This window comes from Saimiri boliviensis, chromosome 6 (assembly GCF_048565385.1).
Source record: "Saimiri boliviensis isolate mSaiBol1 chromosome 6, mSaiBol1.pri, whole genome shotgun sequence".
In the NCBI taxonomy this organism is placed as follows: domain Eukaryota; kingdom Metazoa; phylum Chordata; class Mammalia; order Primates; family Cebidae; genus Saimiri; species Saimiri boliviensis.
The window spans coordinates 121,822,368-121,827,261 of NC_133454.1; positions in this window are offsets into that span (position 1 = coordinate 121,822,368).

The following is a 4,894-nucleotide window of genomic DNA, read 5'->3' on the forward strand; positions in this document are numbered from 1 at the left end:
ATGACCTGCTTGACAAGGAAAGTGGGACAATGTCACTGTGTGGTGGACTTAACCAATGCATTCTTCTCAAATGACATTGCTCCAGAGAGCCAGGAATAGTTTGCCTTCATGGGAGGCTGACAACAGACTTTCACAGTGCTGCTGCAGGGACATAAGCATAGCCCCACCATAGGTCCTGGTCTTATTAATAATGTTATGCTAACCTCTGATTCTCTGGTACATTTAGAAGCAGCAGTGCCCCTCTTGCTGGGATGGGATAATGCAGTTAAGACAGGCTTCCTGGTAGCAGGAGCAAGCCCTACGGGTAGTTGACCGGGGTGTCCATTTAAGCTAGATGTGCATGTAACCACAGATAGTTTCATTTAGGGCCTATAGCAGTGCATGAAGTGCCTGAGTATGCCAGTAGGCTTTCAGTCCTAACTGTGGAAGGGAGCCGAACTCTGGTATTCCTTAATAGAGAAGCAGTTAGTAATATTGGGATGGGTGCGATCATGGGTAGCAACCCCCTGCTCTGCGACAGCACAGTCATCCACTTTAGCCCAGTGGGGTGCCTGCTTAGAACAGGAAAGTACACTAAGTACAAGTCCCTAGTAGCCAAGTTACAAGAGTTTTTAGGGTCTGCAGTCCTAATACAAGTTAAGGCCATGGGGCCTAAGGCACCCCCCCACATTTCTAATGAGACGTAGTGCACAGATAGGTCTGTGTACTATGTCTGTATACCCAGCCAGAGTGCTACTGCTGCCTGGATTGCTGCCGCGGTCTAGCCTAGTACTGACACTGTATGGTCTGATACCAAGTGTGGGCAAAGTAGCTAATGGGTTGAACTTAGGGCGATGTAGATGATAATTAACCGCAAGATTAATCTCAATGATAATTATCAAGGTGACACCCATGGTACTCTACACCAATAGCTGAGCACTTTATTGAGGTTTAACCTTGTGTAAACCTGAAGCTTGCAGAATTATCTAGCTACCCACCGACTCATGTAGGGCCAGGCCATGCAACCAGGAAGGATGGCCTTCTTCAACCAGGTATGGGGAGGAACAGTACTCTGCTATTGCCTGTCCCAATGACCCTAAAGGTGGGGTAACAAAACACAAAACAAAACAAAACAAAACCTGGTGTTGGCCATGGACCCCCCCAAGCCCCTCATTGCAGCTGGTTGGCTATTGTAGTCCCCTGGGGGGAAAGTCTGTAGTATGACTTATATGTTACTCCTTGGGTATTTAATGTGTGGCCTCCACAATTGGCCGTTCATGGGGAAATGGCCAGGGATGGAACCCTCCTCTGGGGGACATATGTACTGTCTGTGTGGTCTCTTATGAGCTCCTCTGTAACTTTGGCAAGGGTACAGGACCCAAAAGAACCATGGGGAGCTGAGAAGGTGTGGTATCGCCCAGGGGAGAAGCCCTTGGCGGCTGCATTCTTGTTATCTAAAGATGAAAAATTGGTCTGTATTTTGCCGGAGGGACATGATTTACCCTTGTTAGTATGCGTGCTTGCTTTGTCATTTTGGTTATAGGTTGGTGTGCCCCAACAGCATCATAGACTGGGCCCACACCTCCACCGACGTGGCCAATCTCCAGCTGGTGGATCTGCACCGCCCCTTCCAGCAGCACCTGCAGACCGCTTGCCCTGGCATGTGCATCCAGCTTCTGTGAAGAACTGGACATGGCTAGAGACTTGGGGTCCCATGGACAACGGTTGGGATGCAACACGGCAAGCTTTGAATAAGGGGCATCGCAAAACCCATGGCAAGTCTGTCCCCTACCTCACTCCCATAGTGTCCGTGATGGGTGGGGCTGGCTACTGGAAGAACACATGGTCCCCCATTGCAGGTACCACAATGGAGAGCGTGTACTGGGGCGAAGTCAATGTGGGATAGTTGCCTGCTGAGATTTCTGCAAACATAACATGTGTGTGGAACAAGTGGCCTTAGCAAGACCAGGCCTCCATGAACTTTGTGCTCCCTGGGAGTTTATGGGTCTGTGGGGACACAGGATGGCCATATCTGCCAGCCGGTTGGACTGGACGTTGAACCTGGGAGTGGCCTGATGTGCCTGCCACTGTGCTTCCCACATTGCCTGGTGGCCCACAGAACTGGGAGGTGCTGGGTTCTCGCTTTTTGTGAGCATGGGGGGCCCCCTGATGGTTTTATCCTTTAGCAGTAACTATCCCTGAAGCAAGTGTCACTACTGCGGAAATGTAAGTTATAGCCCTGCAGAGCACATGGCTCAGGCCCTGCATTATACCGGAGTTGTCCTCTTTCGCTGACTGATGAGGTTAATGAGATCAGAAAGGTGGTGCTTCGAAACAGATGGCCTCAGACAGAGTCACAGCTGCCCAAGGTGGCACCCGTGTCCTTGTAGGGACGCAATTTTGTACATTTATTCCCGACAACCACCAGAACATAACAGCAGCTTTACAAGGAGCATGACAAGAGATTAAAGCGATTAAGTGCCTTACAGACAACCGCCTGCAGAGATGGTGGGTGTCTCTGCATCCACCCTACATTGCGCTTTAATAATCACAGGTAGCATAACTACCTGTGATTATTATTAGTGGTAGGGTGTTGCTCCCTGTATTATTACTGTAACCCATGGGTCCAACATGCTGCCCCATGTGCGTGGATCCCCACTAAGGACTCCTTCAGCCTAGCGGGTGGAATGTAAGGCCTGTGCGTCAAGCCTGTTGATCGAGCCAGTGTGCCCAAAACTTACATACAAAGCCTGTATGTTAATACATCGAGTCTATGTACTCAAAGCTTATGTGTATAACCTGTGTATCCGAGGCCGATGTCTCCCTCAGGCAAGGGGGTGAAGTGTAAGAAACAGCTATCCTTTGGTTAAGGAGAGGCCTTGGTAAACATCCAGAGTGACTCAGTGAGTCTAGAGCGCAGGGCCCCCCCACCCCACGCTCCACTTGTTACCACAGCCATGCAGACATAACGTAGAGAAGCTCACCACCATAGCCATAACATAGGGAAGGCCACCACTTGGCTCTAAGCCACTATTGTCTGTAAAAGGTATAATGGCCCTATTGACACTGTGCAGGCGCTCTTGCGCCCGGATAAAGAGGGAGACTCAGAGCTGTCTCTCTTTGCAGATGAACAGTGGGGAGCCAGGACACAGCTCAGCTTGCTTGTGCCCAGAGAGAGAAAGAATGAAGCTGCTGACCCTGACAGCAAGGGAGAGCCGGTTACGCAGTTGCGGGGGAGCTGCCGGACTAAGCAGCTGAGACAGGGTGAACAGTTCGAGAGAGCCGGTGTTAAGTAAGCTGCTGCTGAGAAAGCCACTGATGAGAGCTGCTGCTGAATCTCATCATCTTTCACCTGCCTACGGCCCCCAGGGTGTTCTTTCTGCTCATTCACCCATTCCCTTCAGACCTCAACATGACATTTGGCATAGTCGTGAGCCTGACAGCATATCTTTGTGAGTGCTGAGTGTGGGTTTCCCTGCAGCGTTAACACGATGGCCTTCACGTGTAGTTTCTTGTTAAAAAGTCAGTTTCTCACCTCTTTCCAACAGATCTCTATGGTGCCCTAGTCCTAACCTAGACTCAGGGCTCCTTTAGCTTAGACTGTGCCTCACTCTCAAATTTTTCTTCTTCTTCTTTTGGGAAAACACTATAAACAAGTTCCTCACAAGTCAGGTTAGAACTGAATGGGCCTGCCTGCTGCATGCAGTGACCCTGAGTCCAGGGAAAAGATCAACTCTATGAGCTGCAGATCATCAGCTGCGCCACATACTTATGTTGATATATAGGGGTGGGGTCGAGGGACTGTCACAGCTACACTTATGCAAGTTCTCAAATGTCCACCTCCAGGGGACACAGTGAAATTACAGGAAAAGCAGCAATGCTGGGCAGCCAGGGAGGCTCTTTGGCTAAGCTGGCCTGTCAGCTCTCCAGCCCCAGGACCCGCTGCCTCCAGCTCTTGATTCAGGAGGACTCTTGGCTGCCAGGACTCAGGGGTGGTATGTCCCAGCTGGCACTTGCATCTCCATCTTTGATCTTTCTGTTCTCTACGCTCTTAGGGTCCTGTGACTCTGGCCCATGTTTATTCTTGTGATCTGGAGGGGCTCCTAGCTTTAGAGTGGAAATTGATTCAGTCAGTGGGAACTTACTGGCACAGACCTGTTACAAAGGTCTGAATGTTCTTGTCTCAGCTCCACCACCTACTAGCTTCAGAGGCCAAGGCAGGTGGATCACCTGAGGTCAGAAGTTCGAGACCAGCCTGACCAACATAGAGAAAACCCCATCTCTACTAAAAATGCATAATTAGCTAGACATGGAGGCACATGCCTGTAATTCCAGCTACTTGGGAGGCTGAGGCAGGAGAATCACTTAAATCTGTGAGGCGGAGGTTGCAGTGAGCCACCATTGCACTCCAGCCTTGGCAACAAGGGTGAAACTCCATGTCAAAACACACACGAAAAGAATAATAATAATAAAAAAACAGGAATGCCAACCAGGAAAGGCAGCTCTGGATCAGCAAGCACACCCTTCTTTGTCCAAAGGGCACAGCCAACACCAGCAGCAGAGAAGGAGCCCAGGATCACCCAGAGGAGACTTCAGCGGGCAGCCTGAAATACTGCTCCAGGCTGGCCAGGCAAACTACATGAACTGAGCAAGCCTATTGTATAAAAGCACAATCGTGTGCAGTATACGATTCTAGTCTACATCTCATCTAGTACTTCCACATACATCATTTCTTCTCATTCCTCAGTGGGAAGGAACATATTCTAGAGTGGCTCCGGGAAGAGAATGGTCTAGGTTCATTTGAGCATAGGCAGGATAACAGTGTCAGTCCAGCTCAGACAAAACAAGTGGGACAGCCGGGATGGCCCCAGGCAGACACACGGCACGGGACTTCAGTGCGGGCCCTTGGCCCTAA